The sequence below is a fragment of the Tachysurus vachellii genome, chromosome 2 (assembly GCF_030014155.1).
Source record: "Tachysurus vachellii isolate PV-2020 chromosome 2, HZAU_Pvac_v1, whole genome shotgun sequence".
NCBI classification, from domain to species: Eukaryota; Metazoa; Chordata; class Actinopteri; order Siluriformes; family Bagridae; genus Tachysurus; species Tachysurus vachellii.
In genome coordinates this window covers 27,398,493-27,407,201 of record NC_083461.1, presented here as the reverse complement: position 1 = coordinate 27,407,201, position 8,709 = coordinate 27,398,493, and the positions used below count along the sequence as shown (strand labels likewise).

The 8,709-nt window shown below is 40.2% G+C and overlaps 1 protein-coding gene across 1 annotated transcript in view; it reads left to right on the top strand.

Moving 5' to 3' along the window:
• The first annotated feature begins 2,406 nt into the window (after positions 1 to 2,406).
• Positions 2,407 to 8,709, top strand: part of ctnna2 (catenin (cadherin-associated protein), alpha 2) — a 267,885-nt gene continuing 261,582 nt past the window's right edge. The window contains exon 1 of the mRNA XM_060864101.1: positions 2,407 to 2,673. The gene's annotated coding sequence lies outside the window, so the exon portion shown is untranslated. The remainder of the gene's footprint in view (positions 2,674 to 8,709) is intronic.

The following is an 8,709-nucleotide window of genomic DNA, read 5'->3' as shown; positions in this document are numbered from 1 at the left end:
ACAAAACAGATAACACTTCACTCTAACCCGGAGAATTATTTATTTCTAAATTATTTTTAGCTTAAAAAAGTTGCATGGATTCGATTTATTTATTTATTTATTTATTTATTTTTGAAAGTTCCTTAATATCACTTTCTTGACCCGACATGTTACTCACTGTTGCTGAGAACCTAATAAATCGTGTCTAATTCTTTCCTTTTGGCGTTCTTTCAGAACAGAACATGGCGAATATGAAAGCTTAGACTTCCTGTACAGGTTCGGATGAGCAGAGTGTGAGCTAACAACCTTCCGCTGCTTTAATGAAGTGTTTGGAAGAGTTTTGTGTTTATGGAGGAACTCAAAAGTGAGAGCATGACTGTAAAACGCCTGTTGCGGTTTGGTGAAGGGAAGACAGAGTGCGACTGAACCTTGTGGGAAATTAGCTTCTGCTCCTCGTCATCTTTTAAAAGATAAAGTAAAGTTTTTCAGAGCCTGATTTGAACTCCGATTTCTCTCTTCTCTGAGGAGATGAAGTGATTCGAAAGCTTGCACAGGGAACTCTATGGTGCACCGGAGAGAGAGCTATGAGACTCCTGTGGGATAATGTCATGGTTATGAGGTCATCACTCTGAGCCAGGGAGCGGCCACAGGAAGTCAAACTGGACTTCACATGGACCTGAAATGTGTCTCCTGGACAGATGGAAAGCACCGATGTCGTTTCCTTAATCTGAAAAAAAAAAAAAAAAGAAGACATCTACATTTACAAATTCAACATATTTAGGTTTATTCAGGTCTAAACTAACAGGCTTGAGACAATTTTGTTAGGAAAGTTGTGTAACAGAAATGCAGCAGAATGAAAATTCAAAAATGAAAAAATCATAAAGATTGGAATGCAAAATCTGCAAAAAAAAAAAAAAAAAAGCAAAAATGAAAACAACAAAAAGTCGTGCATTAAAAAATTCATGCAACAAAAACGTTTGACAAGAAAATATCTTACATTATCTCATCTTAATTAGACAAGTATTCTAAATACAAAATAAAAATAAATAGTACACCTCGTGTGTGTGTGTGTGTGTGTACAGTGCTGTGGCAAAAATGATGTGATGCGGCTGTAAATATACTGTAAATGGACACACTGCAAAAAAGCGTAACCTGAGGGTGTGTAACTGTAACGATAAGAGAAGAGTGTGAGTGTGTGTGTGTGTGTGTGTGTGTATGTGTGTGTACAGTGCTGTGGCAAAAATGATGTGATGCGGCTGTAAATATACTGTAAATGGACACACCGCAAAAAAGCGTAACCTGAGGGTGTGTAACTGTAACGATAAGAGAAGAGAGTGTGTGTGTGTGTGTGTGTGTGTGTGTGTGTGTGTGTGTTTATTCAGCTGCATGCTGCATGGGAAATTAACACACCTGTTTTTATGAAGAGCTGTGTGCATCTCGAGGATGTTTCCAGGGAAAAGCACAGAGGGAGGAGGTCAGGAGCAGCTGGAATTGATCCTAATTAATGATAACTATTAATTTATTTGAATATTTAAATATTTATTTATTTATTCATTTACTTGATATGTTGTGGATTTTAAAAAAATAACTTTTTGATGTTTAGTTTTTGAGTATTTATTTATTTATTTATTTATTTATTTATTTGACAAAAAATTCATACACATTAGACATTTTCTTTGCGAATTTTCCCTTTTTACATTATAAAATTTTTTGCTGTACTTCTTGTTAATGTTACTGGATTTTATCGGATTTTCAAAAATGACTTTATACATTTCTTTATTATGATTGTTTTCTTTTGATTCAAATCTTGTAGTAATTAATAAATATATTAAGCAAAAGGACTTTAAGTCATTTGCCGTTTTGTTTTTGTTTATGTTTTTAATTTGTTATGTATTTTTGTGTTTTAATTTTTGTAAATATAATTTCATGGTTTTCATCGTTGTGTTGCTGTAAATGTTGGTTGTTTATTTTTTATTTTAATATTGCAAATAATATTTGAGGAATTTTTAGTTGAAAATAAAAAGAATTTGTTGTAAATTTGCGTTTTTCTTTTACTTTTTTTTTTTTTACTTAGGAGGATTTATTATTTATATAATTGCTTAATTTTCAGAAAATATCACCAATTATCACACACCGCTGCTCCAGTGCATATCTCTCTCTCTCTCTCTCTCTCTCTCTCTCTCTCTCTCTCTTTGTGTCTTTCTCTCTCTTTCTCTCTCTCTCTCTGTCTCTCTCTCTCTGACACCCCCCTCTACCCGGACCCCCCACCCCCCTCTCTCTATCTCACTATTTGGCAGGAGTGATGTCGCTCCCGGCTCACAGTAGGATGCGCTGGTTGTGATGCCGCACCGCGCATGCGTGTAACCCTCCATCACTCCTCCCTCATTCGCGCGGCCTTGGTTTAGTTTCCCCGAGCGTGAGCGCGCACCGTGCACGCGCTCTCGGCACCTGCTTTTCTGTAGAAGGGTGTCATTATTTGGCAGGGAGCGGCACCAGAGACACGAGCAGTGCGTTTCCTCCCTGAGAACGACAACGGCGTGGATTCGTGTTGTATCCAGAGCAGCATCTCACAGGAGGAGGATTTTCTTCTGTGCTTCCGGCGTGTTGCTGTTCCCTGGAGGACTGTCTCTTTTTTAGTATTTCTTTCTTTCTGCCTTCTCTATTTCTAAAGGAATAAGGCTCTCATCTCCTAAGGTAAAGGATCCTCATGGAGCTAGGCGTGTACCTCTCCATCTCTCCACCCCTCCATCTCTCCATCTCTCTCGCTGTGTCTCTGTGTACCTCTCTCTGTCCATCTCTCTCTCTCTCTCTCTCTCTGTGTGTACCTCTCTCTCTCTCTCTCTCTCTCTCTCTCTCTCTCTCTCTCTCTCTCTCTCTCTCGCTCTGTCTCTTACTCCTCTTACTCTGGAGTCGAACACTGGTGTCATGTTGTTGCTATATTATTATTATTATTATTATTATTATTATTATTATTATTATTATTATTATTATTATTATAAAAACAAATGGACCATTTTCTGTTTTGGTGATGCTCCGTCATGTGCAAGCTCCATCTCTCTCTCTCTCTCTCTCTCTCTCTCTCTCTCTCTCTCTCTCTCTCTCTCTCTCCATCCCCCAGTCTCCTGTTAAGTTAGCCTGTTAGCTCCCAGGCTAACCTTAAGCCAAACTGACTGCTTTTTCCTGGTTTGGAGATACCGACAATAATCCTAATTACAAACAAAAACAAAACCGGAGGATGCGGTGATGCGGCTGTGCGGTGATGCGCTAATGCGTAACCGGGCTGCACGCGCTGCCTCCTCTGATATCCCGCGCGCCTTTGTCTACACATCATTGTGTTGATCCTAGAAGGTGATGCTGCTGCATTTATAACTCTGTTTTCTGTCCACGGCTACTTGCTTTATATCTGTTTATTTGTGTCTTCCAAGCATAGAAGAGTAGCAGGAAGATGAAGAGTTCTTAGTATTAGGAGGATTAAGTTCCTCCAGAAACAAATTATTTAATGTTGCATGCTGTTTGTAACACAACAGGAATAATGTGAGTGTATGTGTGTGTGTGTGTGTGTGTGTGTGTGTGTGTGTAATCCCCCACCCCCTTTTTTGTTTTAAATCCAAATATCATCTCTAGTACATCTGTTGTGTCCCGTTACATCAGATCCTTCCTCCCTTCTTTCCCACACGGGAATTTCACGGCTGTGTGCCGGCGTAACTGGAGCCCGAGCCAGGAATCCGGGTGATGTGACACGCCACAGAACAGATTTAGCAGCTGAAACTTTTTTCAGCACCAGGTTGTATTCTACAGCACCAGAGAACATCCAAGCAGGAGAACGTAGAGAGATTGAGTTCATTCCTCACGTAAAAGATGTGACGCTCATGTAGGACGTATCAGTAGCTCGAGAAGGCTTTCGTGTCCTATTTGTTTATTTATTCCTAGTTGCCAAGTAACAAGCGGAGAAAGCAAATAAACATGCCCGTTCGATCGTCTTGTCGTATCAACGTGCTTATATTTATTTAAATATAAGTGTGTAGTAAGATTTCTTGGAATAAGGAGAGGTTTAATTAACCTGTACGGAAGGAGTCTCCGGTGTCAGCAAATTTTAAAAGTCAGTGGTGTAAATTGAAGTTTTCAAAATAAAAAGTATTTTGTTGTTTATTGGATCGTCTTATCTTCACTTTCGCTCCAAATCTAATCATTAAACTTTAAACGGTTCCACAAGTCAGCTATTACACGAACACGTACATCCCTCTGAAAGATTTATTATGTTCCACCAGTCACATGTTCAATCCACTGGCTATGTTTCCTAAAGATCTTGAGAAGAAGAAATTTCCTCATTCTTTAGCGTACGTTATATACACGTGTTACACCAGTAAAAATAATTTTGATGTAAATTATTAGATCGTCATGTTATTAGCATGCATGCTAATTAAGGAAAGTTTGTGTATTTGCTAATTGTATGCTTAAAACTCGACCCTGTTAAACGTTTAAGCAGAAAAACCTCGTACAAATGAGCTTGTGGTTGTGTAACACCTTTTCTGATGGATGTTTTCTCAGAATTCAATAAAAAATCTGTTTATTTTTGAACAGTTTAAAGGGGTAAATTGCCACCCACTCGTCATATGTTTCCCAGCACCAGCAATCATCTCTGTGCCAACTGGCTCTGCTGTGGTCTGATACACACTGACTTTCCCCCCTCTGGAAGCGAGTGTGTGTGTGTGTGTGTGTGTGTGTGTGTGTGTGTGTGTGAGAGAGAGAGACCTGCACTGGTTGTTTAGTCAGTCTTTCCCCGGTCGTCATGGTGTCTCCAGGTCAGAGCTCAGGACTCAACACCAACACAAACAGCCTGGAATAACGAATAACTGGCAGTCAGCAGAACTCAGAACATAGTGACCAAAGAAACACACACACACACACACACACACACACACACACACACACAAGAGCAATCTGTGTTTTTGTTGTTTCCTTATCATTCCGTTTTCTGTCTATCTATCTATCTATCTATCTATCTATCTATCTATCTATCTATCTATCTATCTATCTATCTATCTATCTATCTATCTATCTATCTATCTACCTATAGCGTGTGTGTATGTGTGTGTGTGTGTGTCTTTCTGTGTGTGAGTGTGTGTGTATGTGTGTGTATGTGTGTGTGTATGCATGTGTGTGTGTATGTGTGTATGTGTGTGTGTGTGTATGTGTATGTGTGTACAGTATGTGTGTGTATATGTGTGTGTGTGTGTGTGTGTGTGAATTCCTTCATTTTCTGCAGACGTCAGGATGTTCACTTCATCCTCTGGGGCTCTGTGTCATTGTCAGTGTTGGAGGAATCTGAGTTGAAATCCTCTGAGCGTGTTGAGACGTGTGATGTGACGTGAAGTGATGAGGTCAGAGATCAGTGAAGTGAAATTCAGTGAAACATCTCATTAAAGCATCAGGAGGAGAACAATCAGCAAAAACACCCAAATAATCCCAGAGGCAGAGCACGAGGGAATGAGAGCGTGTGATTGTACACACAGTGAGAGTCAGAGGGACAGACAGACAGATGGGCAGACAGACAGCAGCTGAACAGAACAATGACATGAAGAGAATAGAGCAGAGAGAGAGAGAGAGAGAGAGAGAGAGAGAGAGAGAAGAGTAGAAGAGGAGGAGAGCTGATGTGGGATTGTTCTTCATGGATCATCTGGAAGACTCTGTTTTATGTTTCAGCCACTTTTAGTTTCCCAAAAGATTCCAAAAATGCCAGAAAGTAGCACAAACTGTGCTATGACCCATGACCTATGACCTATGACGTCTTCATCATCCCTGCTGTTTTCATCTGGTGTGTCAGGAGGACAGAGCAGTGGGTTCTTCACCACCACAGCTGTATACTGGAGCTGAGCTTCTGCTCTCTAACAGCTCTGGGCTCTAAATCTGCCTGAACAACACCATTTATACTCATTTATTTGTATTTCATTTTATTTCCCTTCACATGCAACACACCTGGTCATGGGTTGGGTTTTTACACTGCTGCTATAAATCTAGTAAAAGAAACACTATTTAAAATACTGAAAATCCCACATCACATTTCTCACCTTTCTCCATTGCTGTCTTACTTTTCTAGGTCCTGTCTCACCTTTCTAGTTCCTGTCTCACCTTTCTAGTTCCTGTCTCACTTTTCTACATTCCTCTCTTTCCTTTTTAGTCCCTGTCTCAGTTTTCTAGTTCCTTTCTCTCTTTTCTAGTTCCTGTCTCATCTTTCTAGTTCCTGTCTCACTTTTCTACATTCCTGTCTTTCCTTTGTAGTCCTTGTCTCAGTTTTCTAGTTCCTGTCTCAGTTTTCTAGGTCCTGACTCACCTTTCTAATTCCTGACTCACCTTTCTAGTTCCTGTCTCACTTTTCTAGTTCCTGTCTCACCTTTCTAGTTCCTGTGTCACTTTTCTAGATCCTGACTCACCTTTCTAGTTCCTGTCTCACTTTTCTACATTCCTCTCTTTCCTTTTTAGTCCCTGTCTCAGTTTTCTAGTTCCTTTCTCTCTTTTCTAGTTCCTGTCTCATCTTTCTAGTTCCTGTCTCACTTTTCTACATTCCTGTCTTTCCTTTGTAGTCCTTGTCTCAGTTTTCTAGTTCCTGTCTCAGTTTTCTAGGTCCTGACTCACCTTTCTAATTCCTGACTCACCTTTCTAGTTCCTGTCTCACTTTTCTAGTTCCTGTCTCACCTTTCTAGTTCCTGTGTCACTTTTCTAGATCCTGACTCACCTTTCTAGTTCCTGTCTCACTTTTCTAGATCCTGACTCACCTTTCTAGTTCCTGGCTCACCTTTCTAGTTCCTGTCTCACGTTTCTAGTTCCTGTCTCACTTTTCTAGATCCTGACTCACCTTTCTAGTTCCTGTCTCGCTTTTCTAGTTCCTGTCTCACTTTTCTAGTTCCTGTCTCACTTTTCTAGATCCTGACTCGCCTTTATAGTTCCTGTCTCACTTTTCTACATTCCTCTCTTTCCTTTTTAGTCCCTGTCTCAGTTTTCTAGTTCCTTTCTCTCTTTTCTAGTTCCTGTCTCATCTTTCTAGTTCCTGTCTCACTTTTCTACATTCCTGTCTTTCCTTTGTAGTCCTTGTCTCAGTTTTCTAGTTCCTGTCTCAGTTTTCTAGGTCCTGACTCACCTTTCTAATTCCTGACTCACCTTTCTAGTTCCTGTCTCACTTTTCTAGTTCCTGTCTCACCTTTCTAGTTCCTGTGTCACTTTTCTAGATCCTGACTCACCTTTCTAGTTCCTGTCTCACTTTTCTACATTCCTCTCTTTCCTTTTTAGTCCCTGTCTCAGTTTTCTAGTTCCTTTCTCTCTTTTCTAGTTCCTGTCTCATCTTTCTAGTTCCTGTCTCACTTTTCTACATTCCTGTCTTTCCTTTGTAGTCCTTGTCTCAGTTTTCTAGTTCCTGTCTCAGTTTTCTAGGTCCTGACTCACCTTTCTAATTCCTGACTCACCTTTCTAGTTCCTGTCTCACTTTTCTAGTTCCTGTCTCACCTTTCTAGTTCCTGTGTCACTTTTCTAGATCCTGACTCACCTTTCTAGTTCCTGTCTCACTTTTCTACATTCCTCTCTTTCCTTTTTAGTCCCTGTCTCAGTTTTCTAGTTCCTTTCTCTCTTTTCTAGTTCCTGTCTCATCTTTCTAGTTCCTGTCTCACTTTTCTACATTCCTGTCTTTCCTTTGTAGTCCTTGTCTCAGTTTTCTAGTTCCTGTCTCAGTTTTCTAGGTCCTGACTCACCTTTCTAATTCCTGACTCACCTTTCTAGTTCCTGTCTCACTTTTCTAGTTCCTGTCTCACCTTTCTAGTTCCTGTGTCACTTTTCTAGATCCTGACTCACCTTTCTAGTTCCTGTCTCACTTTTCTAGATCCTGACTCACCTTTCTAGTTCCTGGCTCACCTTTCTAGTTCCTGTCTCACGTTTCTAGTTCCTGTCTCACTTTTCTAGATCCTGACTCACCTTTCTAGTTCCTGTCTCGCTTTTCTAGTTCCTGTCTCACTTTTCTAGTTCCTGTCTCACTTTTCTAGATCCTGACTCACCTTTCTAGTTCCTGTCTCACTTTTCTAGTTCCTGTCTCACCTTTCTAGTTCCTGGCTCACCTTTCTAGTTCCTGGCTCACCTTTCTAGTTCCTGGCTCACCTTTCTAATTCCTGTCTCACTTTTCTAGTTCCTGTCTCACCTTTCTAGTTCCTGTCTCACCTTTCTTCATTCCCACTTCTGTACATTTTTACATCTAAAACCTTCTTTCATCGTTAAGGTCTCATTCCTCCTTTTATCTGTCACTGAATTCTGGGCTCTGATTGGTCAGAGAGATGTTTTACTAAAGTAAAGAGATGTTTCTGTAACACGAGTCTCCAGTGTCACAGACTCAAAGCAGCAAAAGTTTTTCTTTTTTTAGATTTTATTCTTGCTTTCTTGCATTTTATAAATTTTCTCCATCATTCTTTCTTGTTACTTCTCCTGTAGTTTATTTGTTGACTCTCAGTTGTTGATTGCTTTCCTCTAGCAGCTCCACACTGAGTGTTAGATTCGTTACCCACCCCAGCGCTCTCCCAGTGCATGGAGCTCTATCATGCTGCTAGCTCACAGTCTTCTGTTTGTTGTTTTTTTCCCGTCATCATGAATAAATCCTGGATTATTTTCTCCCGTTGCTTGATGACTTATTTTCCCTGAGAAATAATTGAGTCAGACGTCTCATTCGCTTGAGCCGGAGCAGTAATTACAGACGAG